General features: G+C 33.2%; 1 long non-coding RNA gene across 1 annotated transcript; it reads right to left on the bottom strand.

Moving 5' to 3' along the window:
- Positions 1 to 7,202: 7,202 nt before the first annotated feature.
- On the bottom strand, positions 7,203 to 8,354 carry LOC127731887 (uncharacterized). The gene is made up of 2 exons (XR_007995888.1): positions 7,660 to 8,354; positions 7,203 to 7,403 (listed from the first exon to the last, which is right to left on the bottom strand). It is a non-coding gene; the product is annotated as an uncharacterized LOC127731887 (long non-coding RNA).
- Positions 8,355 to 26,905: the final 18,551 nt, after the last annotated feature.

The raw sequence follows: 26,905 nt of genomic DNA, 5'->3' as shown, positions 1-26,905 counted from the left end.
TGCTTGCCTGCAAAAAAGAAATAGGAAATTTCATCATAATCACATGATAATGGCTATAAACAAAATGGAGTTCTATCATAGATGCAGAAATTCACAATTGTATACATGTAAATGCAACAACATATTATATATATTTGTCGAAAGAAGGGAGAAATGAAGAAAAAAATAGTATTTTGTTGTTGAAAGGAACACCAGCTTTATCCACTCATTTCATCGTTACCTCATATCAAATATACTGAAGAAGATCTTCGAAGAACAAATTGCAAAAATGTTTTCTCTAAGAATTGAAGGATATTGTTTAGTGAATGGAATAATTTATGCATTGAACTTTTACGTAGTGGATTGAATAACTGTACACACATGACACAGCAGCTGAAACAGAGGAAAATTAAAATTTACAAGAAAAGTGTTTATTTTATTATTTAATTTGCAAATATGAACGCATTCTTAAGAACACCACAAATGGTATGACATCCAAATTGGTTGCTTATTAACATGATTAGTGTATACAATTGAAACAATAACAAAGAAAACAGAATACTTTGCTACAAAAAATATTTAATAAATCAAAGTTAAAGTCATATAAAGTATGTACAATACCTTGACCTAAACAGTCAGACTCACTGTATTGTTTTTGTATGTCATGATAATTTTGAGGCAAAAATTTATTACAGTTTTAAATATCATTTTTATCATTTATTAAGTCTTGTAAACATTATGTTCATACTGTTTGTATAGTGAAGAAATTTACAATGAGTAAAAATAGGGGAAACCATTTCCTACAGGGAAAGTTGATGTACAGAAATTTCCTTTGAGGAAATTTGGAGAATAATGTTTTCCTTAGAGGAAATTTGTGGTATTGAATTTTCCCTCAAGGAAAAGTGTTTGTTAAAAATTTCCTCAAAGGAAATTGCAGTTGACAAAATTTCCTCACAGGAAAAAGTATTTCCTCAAAGGAAAATTTGAAGCTGCAAATTTCCTCAGAGGAAAAAGTATTTCCTCAGAGGAAAATTTGAAGCTGCAAATTTCCTCAGAGGAAATAGAATTTCCTCAAAGGAAAATTTGAAGCCGCAAATTTCCTCAGAGGAAATAGAATTTCCTCAGAGGAAATAGAATTTCCTCAGAGGAAATATTAATGCAGCAAATTCCCTAAGGGAAATGTTTTTCCCTTGAGGAAAATACAATTTCCCTTAAGGAAAAATCTTTTTCCTTTAGGGAAATTTGATTTCCCTTGAGGAAAACTACTTTTCCTCTGAGGAAATTGTTGAAAAAAGGGGCATAACTTTTTCAACAGTGGTGCTAGAGCCAAAAATTTTTAGGACAAATATCAGGGAACCAATACCAACCAAGTTATCAACTTCATTTTGACTTAACTCCAAAAATTAAGGTGACAACTTTTGCACTCAGCGGAAGTGCAAACTTGTCCCGGAGACTGTTATAACCTCTATCACACGTAAATTTATATATTTGTGTCATTGAATTGGCCTGGTGCATGAATATATTTGTTGGTTAACGCAAAAATATGTACTCAATGAAATTTGCTCTCTGATTTAAATTAACTACAAAAACTCTTTTTTAGCATTCAAATGAATGTTTTGTGTATATTGTTTAATTTAATGATTACAGCATGCATTACACCTGTTTCTTAGCCTTGTAAAAATACAGCTGATATTTAATTACACTAAACCATTAATGAATATGTTAATACGCTGCAGCCTTGCTAAATATATCGCTGTTAAAACATTGAAAAATATTTGCAATTAAATATAAGGACCTATTTTTCTTTTTAAATGCCCAATCGTCATAAAATCAATATTTTTTTTACAGATGGAAAGCTGACATCAAGCAGCAATTAGAACGACAAGACAAAACATGATGGACCACTATTAAGTAAATGAGTACAACATATATTAATGTAATGGTCCCAAAATTGAGTCATGGAAGAAGATTTCTGGATAATATAGTCCTCAAGTATAAAAAATATGTAGATGTGGTATGATTGCCAATGAGACAAATATCTGCCAAAGACATGAGAAAACCATCTTAATATGACTGGTATTAGCTCATTTTACTGGAAAAAAATACACACTTCATGTACAAAATATACTAGAAGCGCTAAGCTTTGCTGGTTCCAATGTAGAATTATTCATAGAATTTTACGAACTGATTCACCACTTTACAAGATGAAAATAAATAGTAGCAACATATGTATTTTTGCAAAGAAGAACAATACTATATTTACTGAAAACAAAGTTACAAAAAGTATTGCCAAATTTGAATGCTTTATAAAATTATTTAAAGGAACACAAGAACTCAGAGAAATACATTTCATTTAACTCTCTGTAGAGGAATATGATAAATCTCAAAAATTTAGTGGTGTCTTCTTAATCTATCATGTCAACCTTAGACTGGTTTGCTTTCCTTCCTTGTCTGCACCCTCAACTCTAATTAAAAATATGATACCAAAAACTTTATTGTTGCTGCCCTACATGCCAATGGCATACCGGGCAGTAAGTAAGTAATATAAATAAAGCAAAAATTTATATGTGCACCTGTTCATTGAATAAAAATTGGTTAATTGCAGGAGAATTTATCCTGATTTTTTTATATTACATATTATAATATTCCAATTCAATTATTAGGACAATATCAACCAAATATATTTATATATTTAATCTACAACTGTGAAAAATATAAGGACTATAAAGCAACTAAAAAAAAAAAAATTATTAGGTCAATGGTATAAGGGAGATAATTCCAATTGATGAAAAAACAAATTGGACTAAAATTTATTCGGACAAAACAGTCGAGGCAAATAGGAAATACCATAATATTATGAAATTTCATAATTTTATTGATATATTGGATCAAAGTGGAGTTGTCTTTCTTAGACGCCTAGTTTCAAAATGGACATGGGAGATAACAACTTTTGTCTTAAACGAAGTCGAAAGGAAGACAACTCATTATTATAAAAAGTTAACATTTAAAATATAAATTTGTATAACAATTTAGGAATTTATTAATTTGGGTTCGAACTATGGGTTTTATTATACACAAGGAGTAACTCTAGATAAATCAAACTTGACTAAAGATTATTTAAAATCTGGTGTAATGCACTAGAAAGAATCATTATATTTATTACTATTTTATTAGTCTCCGACATAGCAAATCATGCATGTGGAGGTCAATTGCGAATTTATTTACAGTTTATTTATTATGTAAACAAATTAAAGACCGTAAAATCATGCAAAATCACAGAAAAATATTTCTAAAAATAACACTGTAAAATATGTTTGAAAATCTAACAACGGGAGATAAACAAACAATCGAATTCCTCACAAAAACTGATAACTATGACAATAATTATTACGTTCTGTCAGTAGCCTGTGTACAAATAAGCATAGACATTTATATGCGATTGATGCGGATCTGACATTACAACATTAACAATCTACAAAGCTGAAAAGTAATTCTTTGCATCACAGCAAATTAATAATGTCCAAATGATGGACATTGGCTATCTGATAAAGAAAATAAATTCACTAAAAGCTTAAAAACAAACAGCAAAATGTCCATAATATTTTATATATACGTAGAATTCTGAGTTGAGGTGAATTAATCGTAACAAAGACTATTTTTACCTTTAATCTTTTTTAATTGCACATGCTCATGGAGATAAAACACATTTGGCAAATAATCTATTGTTGTTTGGAAAGAAACTACTCAGCATAAATTGATCGATGACAATTTGTTCACCATGGTTCCAGTTGAATGTCAAACTATTTGTACATTTAAATGCGTATTATGTGCATATTTCTACGTACATTTGTCAGATATTTCTATATGAAAGAAGTGATTGTATACAAATGCTTAAGTTAAAGCAAGATAAAACTGAAAAGTATTGATTCAAAACAGTTACATCAGTTAAAAACAGAGCATAAGTAAGGTCATGAAGTTTCCTCACGGCAATCCCACCTCAGGATATCACGTATTGATGACTTCTGACCAGGCAAAATAAATTATCTTAGTCAAAGTGATATTTCAAGCTAATTAAAATAAAAAAAAATCAGAACAAGATCTGAGATAATCAGTACTGTTATTGTAGTGGGGTGGGTGGCTAGGGGGTCGTTTTCTGTCGATTACGAGTAGAGCATGGCATCATTTGGATCAGATACTTTTGTAACGGGTATATTAAATTAAAATGATTTTCATATTTTGATTTCATTCATTAGAAATTAAGTTAGAGAATTTAATAATTCGCAGTCATTTAAGATAAAAATAAAAAAAACACAATATTAAAAAAGTGTTCCAACAAGAAGGGAAAAAAAAAAGACGAATGCGTATGAACAAGGGACCCATATCTTATTCGTCCTTCATATGCATATTTGTGGTTCTGCAACACAATGGAGTAAACATTTGAAGGCGTTAAATACATTTACCTTTGCAGAAATAGTCACATGATATGAATCATATTACAATTTATAATGTAAAATGTAAATAATTTGGAATACAATTTTCTTCGGTTCACATCTGTGTTTGTTGATAATCTTATCTAAGGGCACCTGCTGGGAGAGATGTACTTCCTGATAATTTAACAAAATATATAAATAACCAGTGACACAGTTCCAGGCTTACTGCTAGTGCAGTTTTATAGAATAGTATAATAATCTACATTGGAAAAGATTGAAAGAAATTAGATTTGAAGGTATACATGAATTGCATAACATGACTCGTAGGGTTTTATTTGAAATGTAAATACCGTGCATTTTTCAAAGTAATAATTTGTCCACACACAATGTTTATAAGTTTTTATACAGTTTGCAGATTCAAATTAAATAAAAAAAAAAAGTATCGCCACTAGAATAACATAAAATATTCAAATACACGTATAAAGCATAGCTATAGTGAATAAATTAATAATAATAATTGATCAATGAATTCATAGAATGATTTGAAGATAAAATATTAATTCGACTGCAGACCAACAAATCAAACAACACAATACAAAATAACGTAAAGTAGAGTTTTAACACCATCCAATATAAGAAGTTTCAATAGATTTAGAAAGATTAGATAAATGCTCATCTAAATATTTCCAGCTGAAGATTGAAAACATAATATAGTTACTACTCAGTATCCCGATCTGAAGTTGAATGCAAAAAATAAACCATACGTGTCAAGTAAGACGTATCAAAACACTGTTCCTTAATACTAACTACATGTCTGCACTTAATCTCATTTATAATCTTATTTATCAGTTACTAATGAATTTGTCAATGAAGGAAAACGTGTTCCTAATCATTTAACTATTTAACAAACTTTACCATCTCTCTCATGCCTATGTTCTTCTGGAATTTTTGTTAAACCTATTGACAATAAACAAACAAAGGCGCCATTTCCTTTAAACGTTTCTTAAGCTGCCTAAATTTAACTATTTTCCATCCATGTACTACATATGTGTTCATACACTTTGACCGTATATGTATAAAACTTATACAGTGGTTAATACAGTTTATTTTGACTGATTTCGATTTACGATATGAAAATAAGAAGATATTGTTTGAAACAGATACCAAATGACGTAGAAGTTACAACTATAGGTTAGCGTAAGGCCTTCAACAATGAGCAAAACCAATAGTGCATAGTAAGTTACACATTGCCCCGAAACGACAAATATAAAACAGTTCAAACGAGAAAACTAACGGCCTTAAGTTGGGGTCACACATTCACGATTTTTACTGCCGTCCTTGACAGAACCATTCCCGATTTAGATTTGTCAAACGTCTGATCAAGATTCTGTGAATCGGGGCTGGAAATTGAAACTTTAATTAAAATTTGTAAAAACATATATTGAATCATAACAATCAGATATTGTTCAGAAAGCGTCCAAGTTCGGCCGTTTCCAGCCGAATTTGTCCCGATTATACGGTTTTAAATCAGTATTAATCCGATTTGTATCTCTCACATGGTAAAGAACGACATAATATGTCCCGACAGCATCCCGATTATACCGAATGTGATCCGACAGAGTTCAGAGAGTGACCAGACAGTGAACCGACGCTGACGGAAGATATATATCCGTGGGTATTATTGCCAAATTTCGTATTAATAACGGGACTGATCCGGAACGGTTTTGGCAAAGACTGTTCGCATTAGGCAAGATCTTATTGCAATCTGGACTCAATCGTCAAAAAAACAGCAATGACACATTTCTCCAGATCATGTCCGTTCAACAGGACACCGTCCAGAAATCACAGAACATAATAACGATTGTTACGATTTCGATCCGATACAGCAGAAACTGTCACGACATAGTTACGATTGTAATCCGATTATAGATAATATCAGTTGAGTCTTCCCGAATGTTACGAAACTCACCTAACTGTCGGGTGTTTAGCTAACCTCTGCGGACCTACATATTAATTCGTGACCTTTGCATGCTATTCATGTAATGTTTGTAATAATTCACTAATCCATCATTTCAATAAGCGAATCTGTGTTTAGTATATACACTCTTAAAAATGTGTTTAGAGCCTAAACACTTTCCTAAACACATTTATGAAACCGATTTTTGACATGTTTTAAATCTAAACATGTTTAATATTTAATGTGCTAACAGCCTAAACGTGTCAAGCTATAAAGTGCTTAGAATGTAAAAATTTTTAGCTGTAAAGCGTTTAGAATAGAAACACGTTTAGCTAAAAAGTGCTAAGACTGTAAACATGTTTAGCTGTGAATTGTTGTATCTGGAAACATGTTTAGCTGAGAAGTGTTTTGTCTGGAAACACGTTTAGCTGTGAAGTGTTTTGAATGTAAACATGTTTAGACCATAAAGGGTCGGGAAGAAACATGTTTATCATTTTATTGTGAGAAGCCGTTACTTCATTAGGCCCCAATTAAACTAATATTCCGGAAGGCTTGACTGTAAAACGTATGATAGCTCTCAATAAAACAGGTTTTCATACCATCACAAAAAGGAGCCAATGCATCAAACTAAGAAACTGGAATTTCCATCTCAAAGTGAATGTGACCAATACCTTTTCAATCTCAATGAGTTTTTTCTTTAATTCAATTCACGCCATTCGACTATTGCATTTTTTCTTCATTTCAAATATTCGTAAAACAGTCTAGAACTTTTGAAATGAAATTATCATTATACTAATTCTAGCTTTAAAAACAAAATTACAACATATAAAACAAAGGAATTTATGTTATCATTTATTTCCAGTTTATCATTGAACACAATCAAAAATAAATTCATATCAAGGTACATGTACATAATATTGACCAATCGTCTACTTGTACCCCATCCCTACAACAAAACAATTTGAAAATGTCCTGTTTTCATTTTACAGGTCAATAAGAGCTTCTCCTTTCTTAGTACCCAACTGCTGGTCAATGGCCTGAAATATAGAAAAATATTGACAAGCAACTAAGTAGAATTAATATAAAAATATAAGAATACGAACTACAACACCAAAAAGTAAAAGCATGATTTAAGATCCAGATAACAACATTAGGACCGTGGTATAAAAACATAAATTTACTGATGAATCAATTGATATTTTTTAATATAAAAGTTCTTTTCATGCTTAATATTATTCATTTGATCAAATATATATTGGCATTTTTAAAATCAAATACACTTTTGATTCTTACCTAGCAGCATATTTGCTACTGTTCTTTATCTCCTCTTTTAGCATGCCAAGACAGATGATGATTTCCTCTGCACTTCTCTCATCTAGAATAAAACAATACATATCAATAAAATTATAAAAAAAAATCACAACCGCTTATAACTATTGAAATAAACAAGCATCTTTCTATTTATTTTGAGGAAATGTTGATTGTGCATATCGGAAGTGCTTACGAAAACAATGAACTCGATATGACACTGGATTTGCGAATGATGCACCTCATCCTGATAAGACTCGGCAGATTCTGCTACCCTTCATGTTCCATTATAATCTGCCGAGGAGTACCGAACGAAAATTATCCTCACAAACTCCTTTCCAAGAACATATATAAAATAAAAAAAATAAATGCAAACTTGCATGATAGAACATTAAACAACTCTTATCATCTATACACAAGATAGTTTGAACACTTAAAGCTCTTACAAGCACTTGTTTCGTGGGATGGTACCCCCTTTTCTCTCCTGCATTGACTATACGGTAGTGTACTTGTAAATAATGCTTATAACTGTCAATAATCATTTAAAATTGGCAGTACAAAATAAAAGACAGTATAATCATAACTCCTTACCTTTCTGAAACAGCCAAGTTACGGTCAGTTATGGTCAGAAGTAAACAGCGTGGCCTTTGACTTCGGGTTCTTTGTTTCTTCTTCCCGCTCAAAAGTTAGCACGTGATATGAATGCCGTATTCGGCCTAAATGTGTTGTAATTCTAAACGTGTCTAGGAAAGTGTCTAAATATTGAAAGTGCTTAGAATTAAAACATGTTTAGCTTTATATACTTGACAAAGTAGCTAAACATGTTTAGCACAGCAACATGTTTATTGAAAAGTCCTGAGAGCCAAAACATGTTTATTGCGAAGTGCTGAGAGCCAAAACATGTTTATTTTTTTATGTTTAGAAATTAAACACTTTCCTAAGCACATAAGTCTTGCAACACGTTTAAATTCTAAGCACAATTTTTACAGTGTATAATTTAAAAGTATGTGATATGTCTTGTCTAGTCTTGTCTTGTCTTTCAGTTTAAGCTGGGGTCACATATTTACGATTTTTAATGCCGTCCTTAACAGGTCCATTCCCGATTAAAATTTGTCAAAAGTCTGATCAAAATCCTTTGAATCGTGGATGGAAATTCTAAACTTAAATTAAAATTTGTAAAAAAAAAATATATTTAAACACGACAACAATCAGATACTATTCAGGAAGCGTCGATATTCAACCGTTTCCAAGCGAATTTGTCCCGACAATCCCGTTCTTAATCCGATTCTAATCCGATTTTTATCATTCGCATGGTAGAAAAGCACCGAATCTGTCCCGACAGCGTCCCGATTCTACCAAATGTAATCCGACAGAGATCAGACAGAATTTCGTATTAAGGGCATACGATACAATTACATGCAGGGGAGGTAATGACATTGCTAACGTAAACTTTTATTTTCGCGACGTCAAATTGTGACATATCGGGAAAAGATGCAGTTTTCTGATTTAACTTGAAAACGAGTTCATTGACCCCTCTTTTAAAAATGGCATTTGGTTTAATTACGTTTGAAGATTATTTGTATCAATTTTCATAAAAAAAAGTCAACAATGCAATTTTTTTTAAATTGGATAAAAATACAGCAAAAAAAGACGTTTTTTTCTAATTTCATGAACAACTATATCTGTCATAATTCAGCATCGGCCATAGTTCAATAGAAACCCTTCAAAACAATACACGAATAAAAATGTTTGTACAATAGATACCCTATGAAAATAGAAAGATGCGAGAAAATATATATGTGATAAAAACAATGTTGATGTGCCAATGAAATCGTTACGTTCCAATCTTCACTTATTTTTCTACTTGATGTGTACGCTACAGCAATACTAGATTGATAGTTGGTGGTTTTACCTCCAGTGGCAAATATGTCTTGCATGTACAAGATACGAAATGCTGAATATGTTGATTTTACAAAGTAGGAGCTGATCTGTATGAATGTTATGAATTGGAGACTGCCACTGAAGCACTAGGGTATGGATAGGGCAAAAAGTCACCAGCATGTAAACCAACCCATCAAGGGCCCTTACTCGTGCACCATCCGATTTAACGTACACGTTCCGATCGTACGTGGCTGCGTATCTATCCATCCCACACGGTTTTAAATACCAGAACGTAAGACGTCCAGAAGACTTAGTTCAGAAAATAATGTAAACAAAATCGATTGCTATTCAGGAATAATTAACATTTAATTGGAAATTTAAGACACTTTGCTGTTTCAAACACGAAATTAATTCCGATTAATTGCAAAATAAAATGCATCTCGAAAATTTAATCAAAGAGAAAGTAATTCACGACCACTGCTAATTTGGGACAGGCATAATACGAAATATAGCATTGTTAATCATATTCGAACGCTTCATCCTCCCTCAACCAGTGACAGTCGTGTTGTTACAGTAATGTTACAGTAATGTAACAACACAATACTCTTTTCATGTTTTTAGTTTTAAAATAAATTATATTCTATAAGCTACTATACAGTATGGGTTTTCCTCAATTTTGAAGGCCGTGTTGTTGACTATAATTGCATACACTCACTTCAGATGTCTCATTGGCAATCATACCACAAATCCTTATTTTTAAATAACGAATGGCCTTGTTTCAAGCTAGTCGGAGGTTTCTTGAATACATGTAATGTTTAATAAAATGAGGGTAACTAATCAAGTCACTGACATTTTCATTTCGATAACATTTTCGTTTGGTCAAAAGGCTATAAATTGCAAAATCGTCCTACTTTTTGTTCACTTACGGACAAAAAACACAGTTTTTAAGAACCTTGACAGTTATTTGCGTCCAACTTATATCGGACATAGATAAATTAAATTTATTAAAAGTACAAAACTTTATTTCGACGTTACAATTTGAAAATTGTGTGTATTTGTCAAGAGATGCATGAGCATTCAATATTTTTAAATGTCACCTTGCCTTTTTCAGATGATTTCATCTTCTGATAGTTACAGTTGTGTAGCTAGATGTCATCACAGGAAAATGTCTCTGCAATTGTTTACTTATATACCTTACTAAAATACATACGTATACAGGTTAAAATGGTTTAAACAAGTGCTTTAGATATGTCCCGTGTTTCCTTTAGATTTCTTATATTCATTCAGTCAACTGGATTTTAGAAATATTTGTGTCTATTTTTGTTTTAATTTGACGAAATATTTAGGTTGCAGGAGAAATGTAATGGCCAGCTTTGCATGAATACTCCCCCCCCCCCCCCCCCCCCCCAAACCTCAACCCCAAAAAAGGAACGTTTAGTTCGTTTAGTTAACAAAAGAGACACACATTTATGTTCCTTAATGTATGATTGATTGTTGGTTGCTTAACGTCCAGTGGCAAATATTGCATGCATATTTAGAACGACTTAATTAGTTACATTTGTTAACAATTATATACAAATAATTATACGGCTACAGCACCTGATGAGGATGAACGGCCTTGGTCGACAGTTTTGACCTAAATTGAGATCCGAAACACTTGAGTGGGAAAGACACGGACACATAGTCAATCAAAATATTATAGCAAAATAAAAAATAATATTTAATATCTATGACATATAATTAAAAACTTGGCGCGCTCTATGTAAAATGTTGCTTGGATTGGTAATGGACACGTCTTTTATTATAAAAATTAATATGAGATCAAAATCTATAAACGTGTTAAACAAAACTAAATCGATAATACTATTGATATTGTAATCAAGTGGAAATGCAAACAAATCATTGTAGTTTCTTATCTATTAACTGTATAGTTCATCTGATTTTTTTGCTCCTTTGTCATTCTTTTTTTCATTGGGTTATTGTCTTGTTAATGCATGCGCCATTGTCTTTTTATTTATAGGCTTAGTCTGTCGTTTATGACATTTTTTTTTTAAAGATTTGCTGGAAACTAATGTAAAAAAAAATAATAAAAAAAAGCATTCGTAGTACATTTTTTAACACATGAAAAGTAAATGATCAGTCTTTCTGCCCATCCCCCACCCACCTAAAAGAATATCAAATGGTCGTCCCCTCACTGTGAGTGTTCCAATTTGAAAAGTATGATTTAACAATTACAAGGAAACACAAAATTAATTTTAAAGATAATATGTGAACAGCAGCTATGATATTGTTAAATTACACGAATGAATTTGTACCAAAACATTACAAAATATCTACTTTAAATTGATTAGTAAATAAAAAAATTAATCATTAGTTGTACTTCAAGTTGTTCTACTGAATAGATCCCGCCAGAATTTCTACATCAAGGATAGGCTTGGCATTTGATATCTTTGTGGTTAGAAAAACCCCATGCATACGTTTAAAATAGGTTTGACTTGATTAATTTGATGTAATCAAGATAAACTGCTGACTTCGATATTCTCACACTATATGTACTTGTGTTACTTTGAAGAACAAAAATTATATGTATTTTGCAGTCGCATTTGATTTATTAATTTTAAGAAATCTCAATGAAAAATACAACGAATCCTCTGCAAAAGTGATGGATTGATTATTGATACAATAAAAAAAAAAGAAATTATACAAGAAGAATGATGCACACATATTTTGAATGATATAACACCCCCCCCCCCCCCTTTTTTTTCTTTCTTTCTTAAAAAGATAAATTACATTTAAAAAGTTGAGTTTATGGCAGAAAACAGTTTTGAAAAGTATACTTATGTATATATATATATATATATAATTAACTTTAAAATAAAATGTTTGAAACTATGATCATTTGCAAACTGTTCATTTATTTCGTTACTTTTAAAATCACTCTAAGACATAAGCCCGGATTTACTAATATATTTCTACAATTTTATCTCAGCATGTTATCAGTAATCTGTTATAGATAAATTATGTGGTCACACTTTCTCAATGGTTCACTAATTATAACCAGATGTTGACTTAGTAATCTAAATGTTCAACTGTCTTTATCATAAAAAGTTTTGTATAAATTAATATGTCTCTGTCATTCCTACTTGCCTCATTGTATTTTCAGATCTTTCTGAAAACAAATATGAAAACTTTTATAAATTTTATTTTTATCATAAGAAAAAAATATAAAATTAATAATAAAAATATGAATATTTTAATTAGTTTATTACGATATTATGGACATCTTCCCCTGCATTTATATGAAAGAATTTTGTTCCTCAACTTTAGTTTTTATATGACCGCAAAAAAATTTTGAAGTCGCATATTGGTATGACGTTGGCGTCGTCGTCGTCCGAAGACACATTGGTTTTCGCACTCTAACTTTAGTTTAAGTGAATGGAAATTTTACCATAAGGTTTAATACCACAAAAGGAAGGTTGGGATTGATTTTGGGGGTTATGGTACCAACAGTTAAGGAATTAGGGGCCAAAAATAAGCATTTTTGTAACTTCAAGACATAACTTGTGTGTTAGTTTATGGATCTCTCTGACATTGTACCACAAGGTTTCATATCACAAAGGGAATGCTTGGATTGATTTTGGGGGTAATTGCCTCAAAATTTTAGGAATTAGGGGCTAAAAAAGGGGCAAAAAACAAGCATTTTTCTAGTTTCATGACAATAACTTGTGTGTAAGTCTATAGATCTTTCTGAAATTGTACTACAAGGTTTCATATCACAAAGGGAAAGCTGGAATTGAGTTTGGGAGTAATTGCCCAAAACGTTTAGGAACTAGGGCCAAAAAGGGGCCAAAAATAAGCATTTTTCTAGTTTCCAGACAATAACTTGTGTTCAAGAGTATGGATTTCTCTGAAATTGTACTGCAAGGTTCCATATCACAAAGGGAATGTTTGGATTGATTTTGGGGGTAATTGCCTCAAAATTTTAGGAATTTGGGGCCAAAAAAGGAGCAAAAAACAAGCATTTTTCTAGTTTCATGACAATAACTTGTGTGTAAGTCTATGGATCTTTCTGAAATTGTACTACAAGGTTCCATATCACAAAGGAAAAGCTGGAATTGAGTTTGGGGGTAATTGCCCAAAACGTTTAAGAACAAGGGGCCAAAAAGGGGCCAAAAATAAGCATTTTTCTAGTTTACAGACAATAACTTGTGTTCAAGTGTATGGATCTCTCTGAAATTATACTGCAAGGTACCATACCACAAAGGGAAGGCTGGGATTGATTTAGGGGAAATTGCCTCAAAATTTTAGGAATTGGGGGCCAAAAAGGGGCAAAAAACAAGCATTTTTCTAGTTTCAGGACAATAACTTGTGTGTAAGTGAATGGATCTTTATGAAATTGTACTACAAGGTTCCATACTACAAAGGAAAAGCTGGGTTTGAGTTTGGGGGTAATTGTCCTAAATGTTTAGGAATATGGGGCCAAAAAGGGGCCAAAAACAAGCATTTTTCTAGTTTCCAGACAATAACTTGTGTTCAAGTGTATGGATCTCTATGAAATTGTACTGCAAGGTACCATACCACAAAGGGAAGGCTGGGATTGAGTTTGGGGGTGATGAATCATAAGGGGGTTCAAAAAATTAAAGGGGGGGGGGGATTTTTTTTTTTCCTTTTTTTTTCTTTAAAATTTTCCATTTTGAATTGGTTATTTCTGATTTATATATAAAAGCAAATAATAATGATATGGTTTGAATAGGTAAACTAATTTTTTTTAAGTTCTTAGACCACATTTAATCTGTGTCAGAAACCTATGCTGTGTCAAATATTTAATCACAATCCAAATTCAGTGCTGTATCAAGCTTGAATGTTGTGTCCATACTTGCCCCAACTGTTCAGGGTTCGACCTCTGTGGTCGTATCAAGCTGCGCCCAGCGGAGCATTTTATTATTCCTTGTATTTCTTAAACTAAAAAAAACATACGATATAAAATGTATGAAATTAGTTGGCGTGTAGGGAAACAATTTTTTCTTTTTTTATCTTATGTTTTTTGTTTGTTTTTATTTTGAGGGAGGGGGTTTATGAAAGGACATAAGATCACCTATAGCCGTATGCCATTTATATAGATAAGGTATTATAACGTAATTACTTGAGATAGAAAAATGAGGAAATCTCGAATAATTTCAGATGACTTAACTATCTTTTACATCCGATCATTAGTTTTTAGTCAATTTGTGTGTACCTTGGGGTAAAGGTTGGGGGGGGGGAGGGGTAACGTTGCACTTTTATACTTTATTGATAGTTGGTGCCGCTGGGGTTCTGTTGCTCTACCTTTTTCTTAATACTTGAGATTTTATAAACGTAACCTTTTCCCATATTGATCAATATTGGTTGGGTTTCGTGTGTGGTGCGTTGGAAAAGTGGAATACAAAAGTGTCAAAAGAAAGGAAATTTGTGAATAAAAAAACAGCCTTAACACCAAGAAAATTACAGGGCATTTCATATCACACTTAAGGAAACTTTACCATATATTTTATAGTTTTCCCCACCCATTCATACCTCCGAAGTGTGTATCCAACTAATTTTATTTGGGGTGGGGGTGAAAAGAATATCCTGCCGGCCTGGTAAGAACTGTAAATAAATAATCCTACACAAGGCGGGATGAGAATATTATACAAAACACAATGCAAGAAACTATAGTCAACAGGACTGATATTTAAGTGCAAGCCTTCCAACATGTTTAACCCCGTAACACCTTATATGTGCCTGTCCCAAATCAGAAGCCTGTAAATCGTCGAATGTCATTTTTTGCTGTTCCTAATATGTGTTTTTCGTTTATTACTTTGCATAATTAGTTTGTTCCTGCTTTGTTCCGTCACACCACTATACCAGGTAAAGAGAGGGTTGGCGCCTTCAAACATGTTTAACCCCGCCATATTTTTTATGTGCCTGTATTTCAGTGGTTGTTGTTGGTTCTTTTCTGTCATATTTGTTTTCCGGAAATTGTTTTGAACTTTGATGTCCCATTGGCAATCATACTACATCTCCTTATTTTTATATAGTGTATATAAAATTGAAAATAAATTTTCGGAAAAAAATAAGCATGAGTACTGACAGATGAAAATAAACAGTAAATCTCGCTCCCTTTTTTCATAAATTTTATATATATGTAGGACTCGGAGGTGCGATGGGGACGCTGAAGTCCGATGGTCACGCTGAAGTGCGATGGTCTCCGCCGAGTGGTCTATATAAGCCATTACTTGGAATATCCGTTTCACAGATGATAACGGATATGTTCCTAATGTCGTAACTACAATCCTGTCCCCTTTTCCCGAATTTGACCTACCGAATTAGACTTATTACCGGGTTTGTACTAACATGAGCAACTATACGGGTGCCACATGTGGAGTAGGATCTGCTTACCCTTCTGGAACACCTGAGGTCACCCCCAGTTTTTGGTGGGGTTCGTGTTGCTCAGTCTTTAGTTTTCTATGTTGTGTTTTGTGTATCATTGTTTGTCTGTTGGTCTTTTTCTTTTTTAGCCATGGCGTTGTCAGTTTATTTTCGACTCATGAGTTTGAATGTCCCTCTGGTACCTTTCGCCTCTCTTTTACAGTTCCATACTAAATGATAGATTGTTTTCTTTAAATTTGCTGCATTAGAACATTATTCTGCGTTAACAGCTTATCTTTACTTTGTTCCTCTCATCTGAGATTACTGAAAGTAACATCAACTCTCAGCTCTCATGATTTTCACGTTAACCGTAATATCATAATATGAGGAGTACCTCTGCGGACCCATATGTAGTTGGAGAATTTCAAGCTCCATCGTATAAAAAAACAAAACTTCTATAGATTTCGAAAAAGAATCATATTTACATTTTCCCTGTCTACTAATTATATCCCTTTTTCGGTAGTATTAAAAAAATACAAGTTGTATTCATGTTGAATATGCAAAAACATTCCATATTTTCTTCAGTTGCAGAAAAAAACACCGACGGTAATAAACTAATATAAGGCCCTTATTAAATTGCATCTTAAACAGCTATCACAATATCAGTCATTGACATTAGCACTGGTTTTAATGGAAAATAATCTTGTATGTAGCGTCTTGAATGACTGTATGAACGTTGGCTTATTTTTGCCAAAAGCGAACTACAACTTTACAATTATGACTGGAAATATTTATAATGGCACCCTTAACGGAGTCGGGGTGACATATTTTTATTCTACTTTTCTTTTTTTCTTATTTTTCTTATTATTTTTCTTCCACTTTTTTTGTCCAGCTTATATCTCGGAATTGTATGAACCAATTGTCATGGAACTATACCATAATGTTAACCAGCATGTGCAGATTTGCAATCGGGGTATGTCATAATCAAGATGACTGCCGTTACCATGGAAACAGCAAAAATGTCTAAACTTTCAAAATGCTCCATCCTTAATGAAACTTTACAACAATGTTATTGGCATGTGTAGATGCGCTCTTTGACTTTCGAATTTTCAAAATGGCTGCCGTTACCGTGGCAATGGGGAGAAGGGTGCCATCCGTTATTGCTCGCAATTACAAATCTAGTTATGACTGTTTTTAATTAAACAGGTTACTGTTCTCGATAATTTACTTAATAAACATGAAACGCTGCTTCTAGCAAACAAATTTACCTTTTCGTCGACATGGGACACATTAACAATAAAGGTTAGGTAATCCATCGCACCTCAGCGTAACCACCATCGCACTTCGGCGTAACTATCAACAAGATAGCGTCACAATGCCACCATCGCACTTCAGCATGATCAAAAACGTACTTCAGCGTCAAACCATCGCACTTCAGCGTGACCATCGCAGTTCGGAGTACCATCGCGGTTCAGAGTCCTACATATATATAGGGTCATTTCCGTATACCAGGAATATAATGTAAATATTAACCTTTTCCCAAATTTCATCTGAATGCTGATGTGCACTCTTATCATGTACATGAATTATCAAAATCTTCTTCAAACAGACCTTAAACAATTTGGCAACGAAACTAATCTTTCCTCTGAGAATCTTTCCGGGGTTTCGTTCCTTTTTGATTATTTTTAGAGCATACGATTTCCCCGAATATTTACATATCTGAATACCGAAGTATAACATGCATAATGATAAATAAAGCAAACATGTACGTATTACATTCGGAAGCTCGTGTAACACTTGTTTCACATAGAAAAATAATTACATTTGGAAGATCGTGTAGCTCTTGAATCACATAAATAGTGCATTGTTAGCTATGTTGTCCCCTCATTTTAATGTTTATTTACTTATATGCCCTTAAAAGGAACAGCTTCTACAACACATTGGTCTAGTGATTAAGTTTCGGTCTGTTCCTGATAAAATTGAGAATGGAAATGGGGAATATGATGATTATCTGCATGTAAACTATTACATTTGTTAACAAATGTTTTTAGCCGGTTTGTCTCCGAGCCGACGATCGTCTGAAGTATTATATAACAATAAATAGTTAGTGTATGTAATGTACTTTATAACTTCATATAGTAATTTCTTTTGATTTGTTTATATGACAAAATAGATTATTATCTAATTAGTGTAGCTTAATTAATTCAACCCCAAATAAAGTTCCGTAGCTGGTTCCTTACCGTCTACGTATTGTAAGCAGGCGGAAATGTTTCTGTATTCAATTTGTTTTAAATTTATGACAACTCGGCCAACGGCCAACTCGCTATACTCAAACACTCTTACTAATTATTACAAGTTGCATCACAAACTCGCACCACTCAAACTCGGAAGAAATGTGTTTTTATTCATTAAATTGTTTTCTTCTTCTGTGCGTAAATTCCTCCTTTCTCGGAGGACCCATGTCAGAGAGACAAAACTCGCACCACTCGAAAAAAAAAATACAACACACTCTCATCACTGAAGACATGTTTTAAATCATGGTCTTCTCTCAGTTATTTCCTCCGTTCTTTGAGCACCCGTATCACACAGAGACAGAACTTGACTCGCACCTTTCGAAGATAAAAAATACTACGAACTAGCACCACTGAGAAATGTTTTAATCATCAGTGTTTTGGTTGTCGTCTTCTTCTCTGAGTTATTTCCTCCGTTCTAGGAGCACCTGTGTAGCACAGAGATAGAAGCTTCTAACTGGACATTTCAATTAGTTCTCAAGACGCGGTTTGTTTCTAGTATTTAGTATAATAAAGCTTTTTACCCCTTAAACGGCGTGTTCCAACGAAGTATACAGCTATTTGAGAAATATACATTGAACTTAGTATGGTGGGAACGTATTCCATAAGCAACATTTCAAACAAAATTGAATTCTACACGAAATTATCAAATCTGCTGACATTTTCTGTTTTTATATAAAAGAGAAATGATAAAATCATACCTACGTCATTTTTTTTATTTAGTCTGTTTTATTCTATGCTTTGTCTATTTTCCGGCTGACCGGAAGAATAGTAACTTTCTATTTTGTATAGCGGAGTTGACCGAGTTTTCGGTATTACAGAGTTAATAACATGTGTTACTCCCTTAATACAGTTTGTCTAGAGAAAATCAGGCGTTTCGGGGAACAAAAAAAATGCTATTTAAAAAGAGTATACATAAGAGTTTTACAGGAATGGACCTGCTGCTCTGCAATAGCCACCTACATGAGTTGTTGAAAATGGTCTATACGCTTAGAACCGTGGCAACCTTTAGTACTTAGTAAAACAGAATTAGCGATCAGTCATCGGTCAGTCATCAATCAGTCAACGTTAGGATAGTATAAGTAACATATTAGATACAATCGTTGTAGATTTGTGCTTTTTTCATATTCGGTTATATAATTTGCCATACTATTAGAATTATGCATATAGGTTTAAACAATTGAAGATTAATACAATGTAAACTTAAAGTTGTTTAAGAACATTCAAAATGCATGCATTTCCACGATTCACAGTTCACAGTTGGTAATTAGGCTTGGTTCTAGTGAACACTTGAAAGTTGTAAGCATCCGTTCGGATTTGAATATATATCATTCATTTATTGATTTATCGGTAACTGTTGTCAGGTGAACTTTTAGGATTCAACAGGTTCATGAGGTAAAATCTGTTGCTTCCATCGTTCGTCCCCAACCAGTAAGGGGTTCGCCACCGGCCGGCCCATCTCCGATCAGTCAAAGAGTAATAACTACGATCGAGTACATGCAAGTGCATTCTGTACAAGACATCTGATTTAACTTATTCTGACTGTTTTCCTTGCTGCGCATTGTCAGTTTGTTTTCGATCTATGAGTTTGACTGTCCCTCTGGTATCTTTTGTCCCTCTTTTATATATCCCGAACAATCAACGGAAGCCCCTCAATAGAAAGGGTTTTTTTTCGCATGAGATTATGTCGGCGTTACAGAGTAAATAAAATGTGTTTATTCCATTAATACAATATTGGAGACAACAACCCGGCCACCAAGATATAGTCAATAGTGCTGAATGTGGCCTTATCCAATACAAATCTATCAATCAATCACAAAGTGGCAAACATTGATCTTTGAAGTCTTAAATCTGAAGAATTCAGGGTATGAATACAAGAAGATTTGTAAAACATGAATTATATGAAAAAAGAAGTCAATCCAACGACAAAAAGCAAACAAAAAACCTATCAAGTATCTTTAGGAAATGGTCTTCAATAAGAGTCCTATAAAAGAATAAGGATATATGGTATGATTGTCAATGAGACAACTATCCATCAAAGTTAAAATGAAGTGAATGTAATCTAGTCTATATCATATGTCAAGCTATATAAAATCTGGAAAAAACTATAACAAGTCATTTCCTTCGTCAAAACGAGGCGTTTATATGAAACTGTAATTGCAATTGTAGCCTACTTGCATTTCTAATTTTGAAATTCATGGAAACTCTTTCAAAATTAACATAATATTAATTTTGTTTTTAATACTAAATTTATTTTCGTTACCAAATGTCGCTACTGTACTATTTGACGTTGTTTAATAATTATTACGACGAAAAAAAAACCAACATTTTCTTCAACAATCATTACATTGTTTTCAAGTCTCAAGTCCAACTAAAAATGAAATAATGCTTACGTGAATACATATCAAAGAGTCTGAATAGGGTTTACAGAATATCAGGGCAAATAATAGATAATAAAGTAAAAGGCGAAAATTTTAAACAGTATAGAGGAAAATAGTTCAAAAGAAAAGAGAATGCTGGTGTGGTAATGTATTCAGAATAGAGAATTTCGGCAAAGAAGTTAAAAATAGAGAAACAAGACCCAAACACCACCACCAACACACTATAAATTAGACTTATTTATATAGTGACTAAAGATTAAGTTTAATATGTATGTATTTCCCGTTTCCTCTAGAATCATTTTTCTTTTCTTTTCTTTTCATAATCATGTTAATATTGACGATTCCTCTGTTTGTTATTCAACTTCATCTTTTTATATACTAGTATTCATTCTAGTCATGTTTCAACAAAACCTATATATCTCGTTACTGTCTGACAATATTTTTAACTCGAACTCTACTTTGTCTTGTAACTCGATTTCTCACTCGAACTATTACTCGGACCTTTTCTCGAACTCAAAGTATAACTTAAACTTTAAACTCGAACCCAAACTCAAATACGAACTTGAACTCAACTTAAATTCGAACTGGAACTGGAACTCATTTTCCAACTCAAAGGTTGATCACACTCTGTTCAAAATTTGAAACAATAATATAAGCATTTATCCCAGGCCAGGCTTAAATTAAAAAGAAGATGTGGTATGATTGCCAATGAGACAACTCTCCACAAGAGACCAAATGGCACAGAAATTAACACCTATAGGTCACCGTACGGCCTTCAACAATGAGCAAAGCCAATACCGCATAGTCAGCTATAAAAGACCCCGAAATGACAAATGTAAACCAATTCAAACGAGAAAACTAACGGCCTAATTTATGTACAAAATATGAACGAAAAACAAATATGTAACACATCAACAAACGACAACCACTGAATTACAGGCTCCTGACTTGGGACAGGCACATACATACAGAATGTGGCGGGGTTAAACATGTTAGCGGGATCCCAACCCTCCCCCTAACCTTGGACAGTGGTGTAACAGTACAACATAAGAACGAACTATAAAAATTCAGTTGAAAAAGGCTTAACTCATCAGAAGGATACACATAGAAATACATCTAACAAATTCAAAGAGGGGACGTGGCCGGGTACTAGTATATTTCTAGAATTTTTATTGGTTAACGCACGTCGTCACAAAACCCATAGCCCCGGGTTGTTCCAAACCCATATACCTGGACGTTGCTACCTATTACACCGGGGAACTTCACGCGCGTTTTCCTTAGTTCCATGGTTGTTCCTTGTTGTCTTTGATGTTTGACTTTCACAACATTGGGCGCCAAATTTGACCCATTCCAGTTCCTCTGTCTCTGGATTAAAAATGTCTTATATTTGACCATCTGAAGGGTTGTACCAAAAGTAGTACCCTACGTTGCTTTCACGTTACACTTTGTGGTCGAATTTATCTAAAAAACGCCAGATTTGGACTAAGACCGGGGATGAATTCGTTATATATGTTCATAGGTGGTTCATACCTGTAGATATTTTAACACCCTTCTGTACGGCTTCGCCTCAGGGTGAACTTGGATACTTCAGGGTGTTAAAATATCCATATCCACGGATATGAACGCAGCTATCCTATATTGTATCTCTTATACAACATGTATATTGTAGATTGTATCGGTTTTTATTGTCTTTCTATGGCTGCATGTTTTGTTAATCTACTAAAATATGAATATTCATTACCCAGCTATGACGTTTCGACCGATGTTTGCTATTGATTCTGCTAGAAATTCTGCTTCCAAGGTTGACTTGGCATATGCTTTCTTTGTAGTTAGAAAGTTTTTACAAGTCACAGGTGTTTTATTACAAACTTTAATATTTCGGTTTATTTTCATTAAGAATTTACAACCGCCTTAGTTATGTGAATCGTAAAAGAGTATACAACATACACACTTATTTTGTTCATAAACAACTTGTCATGATCAAGAGACACCAACTACGTTACTTTTATTTTATTATCTCTTCTACTTCTTGAAAAATGAATTTTTAGCTGATTGATTTTCGAGAGAAAAAAATTAAATATGTGTAAAATTAACTGAATAATATATTAAAAAAAAACGTGTCTTCTAGTAATTTTGTGTTGTTTATTTAATTCGTTTGTACTTTGGGGATTGTAAGATTTTACTAGGAATGACACTGTGTTTTTAAAGTTTTAAAGAGGATTAGGGTAGGGAGGGGGGAGCACTTACTATGTAATGAGTGTTAGGGATGAGCCGCTGGAATAGGTGAGAAAATCAGATTAAATATATCAATAGGTTGCTATATTATATCATAAGTATTTGAAACTAATCAGTTGTCAGTATTTAATTTCGGTGCGGTAAAACCAGAGTCGTAAATGCATCAGTTATTTGTCAATCCACTAATCTCTATTTATTCCAATGTGGTATTTCCACTGATGGTAGTTATAATATAGCTAGATGCTATAAATCCGACCATTTTGACATGTGCACCTAATTAACATTCAAAGGTTTGTATGAATGAAACATGATAACAATTATTAAAAGAAATTCCATAGTGTCAAGAGCAATGTAACTTTTTAACAGTTTTTCATTATATAATATAAAACCCTGTGAAAGTGTAACTCTCTGGGAGTGTTACCACATTTATCTTACCAAACAAATTTTATTGTCTATTGAAATTGAAATTTCTTCAAAATGAAAGATATAAAAAGGATCAAATAGAGGAAACTGAAAAGCAAGGTGTGTACAATTGCGTTGCTTCTAAACATAAACTTGATGATGAGCGGGACCAAAAAAAAATCTCTATACTAATGTACCAGAAGATGAAAAATATCCAAATATATCTATAGTTTTTTTTATTTTTTATTTGATATATGACAAGGTATATATTTTTGACAAACAAAATGTATGAAAAGGGTGGGGTACTTGATGTCTCAGCTGCTCACCCCTACCAAAAAATATTGAAGTGCCCCCCCCCCCCCCACCCCCCTCCCCTCGAGACTATCGCAGCCGTATCATATTTTTTCTAATATTTAGAATGTATTCGCATGTGGTTTATTTTACAAAAGGCAGATAAGACTGGTGGATCCAGGATCTTAGGTGAGGGGGAGGGGGGCACAAACTTAAACTTTCGCCGAGCGGAGCGATGCGAACATTTTCCTGAGTTATAATTATCGAAATGTCTTTAATTAAGCTGAAGACAACCCATGCTTTGCAAATTTTAGGTGAGGAGATGCACGCCCGCTACGTTCCCGCATGAATCCGCTTCTGATATAATGCCATATCAATATATAATACTAAAATATAATTTGAGTTGGTAATGCAATTTTACAAATATCTGATCAATTAACGATTTCTGACATGTATCTTTATACATGTGAAAACTTGATTTCTAGTTTTTAATACTTTTGTGTTAATATTAACCTTCAAAGGCGGATTATGGGAGAGGGGAGGGGCAGGGTGCCCCAGCTCATCCTTTTTAGCTACATTTATAATTATACAGACTGTTTACTGTTTTTCTGAGTTTATCTCCGAACGTCGTCTCGTCGGGGTTCCTCCCCCTTTTTACAGATCCGCATCTGACCTTGTGGTATATTGCCCCTGAACTGTGCACCCACATCATGTATTATATATATAGCATCGGAAAGAGTCTGATTCCAGCGGATCACCCCTAGCACTCAATTCATTTCACTCGTCCTTCCCCAGGGGTTACTACAAATTAAAATTTTTTAACAATTTAGGAAAGAAATCTGTTGTGTTTCACTCCTACTTTACACACCCGAATTCTTTTATTTTAACGAATGTGTTGGTTCGTATCAGCTGTGTATTTGTTTTTTCTGATTTCCTTTTTATTTTACTTTTCTTTCGATTTGATACATTTGTTTGCATGGCTTTTGCAAGAAATAATTTCTCTAAAACAAGTTTTTAAATAAAAATATTAGTTGGTAACAAGAACAAAAAATGGACCAATTTAAGTACACATTCTCGGATGCGCTCGACTAAAGTAACTCAGCACGACGTTTGTTTGTATTTTTTCAGGCTGTTTAAGACCTTTTGTAAACAATAAAATCTAGGACATTCGAGTTATCGATATGTTTCCAATGCTATCACTAAAATTTTCTGTCGATACCTATTTTTTTGCATGGCACACGTTTTTTCTCTGACTTTAATGACGGCTTTTACTAAATCTATTGCATGTTGGATATGTACTGATATTATAATCTTAGGATGTTTACATGCTTTATTATAAGTTGTCATTGGCTTTCAACTAGCTGTCAGTAACTGCGAGTACTCTCAGATCTATACTTAGTGTCTTTTTTGTTAGGCAGTGGCTTTTCTTCCGGTTAGCCGGAAAATAGCAGAAATGTCTATTCTTCTGGCCATACGGATGGATAGCTTTACTCTGCTTATATGCTGTTATTCCGGCCATACTCTACTGGTTAATCCATGAAACACACCGATTCCGTCAAAATAAACTGTTTTTCAAATGAGATCAAAAGAAGCATACAAACATCTAGATATTGATATGCAGCAAATACATTTTTGAATTAAAGTCACTATTAGTATTGGAGGAAAACAACTGTGCAGATTGTTGCCATTCTATCATTAAAGCAAATCAAAATGCAAATTAATTTACTGCAAAGTATTCAGCTTATCCAGATTTGTTTTATTCTAAAAGAATTATGGTGGGGGGGGGGGGGGGGGGGGGGGGGGCAAAAACCACTCTAAGATTGTGTTTACGATAATATCTAACAGAGAAAAAACATTCATTATTTTTAATTCAAAGAAAAACAGAATAAAAAAGGAAGAGGGGTTACACCAATCCTGTTATCCTATTCCCAGTCCAGGCATATCAGTGCATTTTCATAGATTTTTAGCCGGAACAATAGAAACTCTGTTTTTGATATTAGAGATAAAGGAGGGATATAAACCCTGCCTACGGTTACCTATAATTGCTTTCATCCACTTGATTTAAACTTTGGTGGATAGTTGTCACATTGTCAATCATGTTTTTGTCCATGCATTTGGATTTTTGAGTTATTAATAATAAACATTAGTATAATGTAGACACTCATGCATTAATCTCGTCATACATTTTTTCGTTATTCGATGTCGTGTGATTGCATTTTCACTGTCGTATACTTGTCTGGCACTTTTTTTGTACAAATCTTTTTAATGTTAAAACTACTGAAGAAATCATATAAAAAACATGAAACTTTAAAAATTCAATGAAATTAGATTTTGATGTTTAAACATCCATTTCTATTGACAAACTCTTTCTTGAAACTTGTATTACCATATTAATAAATATTGCGATACACCGACATTTATTATTCTTGTAACAAGGTCAGTTTGTGACAATCTAACAGAAACCATTTGAATAATAGTGCCAATAGAAATTTAGAGGTCTTTGGGTCTGGCATAGGCGTATTAAAAGACAGCTGTGTTGTTTGAATATTGGTGATTTTGTTACCGCTAAAATAAAACCAATCTATAAATATAATTGTTATATCATTATGCACATTCACTGTATCTCAGCATTTCACGAATTCATGATTTTTTCTGACTGTTAATGACACCTTTACACTAAATAGATTAGATGTTGGATGTGTACTGATTGATATTTTAGTCTTAGAAACATGTTTTTTTATTAGTTGTTATTGGTTTTGAATAAACTGTCAGTAACTGCGAGTCCTCTCATATCTGTTCTTAGTGACTTTCTTGTTGTTGTAGGTATATATAAGAACCCTACCACGTCCGGTCTGTGTTTTGTTAAGATGTTTTTTTTTCTGTTTTGTAATGATCTAACGATCAAAGCCCTTATCAACTAAATTTCATATCTAATGATTTAAGCCCTTTTTCAGGTACATTTATAGTTTGTTAATATGCTGTATTGTTTCATCACTGTTTCAGGTTAGGAGGAAGGTTTGGCTCCAGAAAACTAGCTTAACCCCGTCTCATGCAGTATACTCAGAGCATGTATTTCAGTGGTAGTCGTTTGTAGTTGTAATAATATGTATTTTTTGGTCCTTGTTTTGTACATGAATCTGGCCGTTTTCTTTCTCGTTAGAATTGTTTTACATTTGTCATCTGGGGGCCTTTTGTAGCTTACTAAACGGTGTGGGCTCATTATTGAAGGCCAACGGTGACGTATAGTTGTTAACTTCTTGGTCATTGGGTCTCTTGTAGGGAGTTCATAATTACCCTAAACATTATTCTGACTATACAAGTGATTGAAATTAATCAAACGTCCAGTGGCAAATATTTGTTATC

The sequence above is a fragment of the Mytilus californianus genome, unplaced genomic scaffold (genome assembly GCF_021869535.1).
Source record: "Mytilus californianus isolate M0D057914Y unplaced genomic scaffold, xbMytCali1.0.p SCAF_21, whole genome shotgun sequence".
Classification (NCBI taxonomy): Eukaryota; Metazoa; Mollusca; class Bivalvia; order Mytilida; family Mytilidae; genus Mytilus; species Mytilus californianus.
This window is presented reverse-complemented; position numbering and strand designations above follow the sequence as displayed.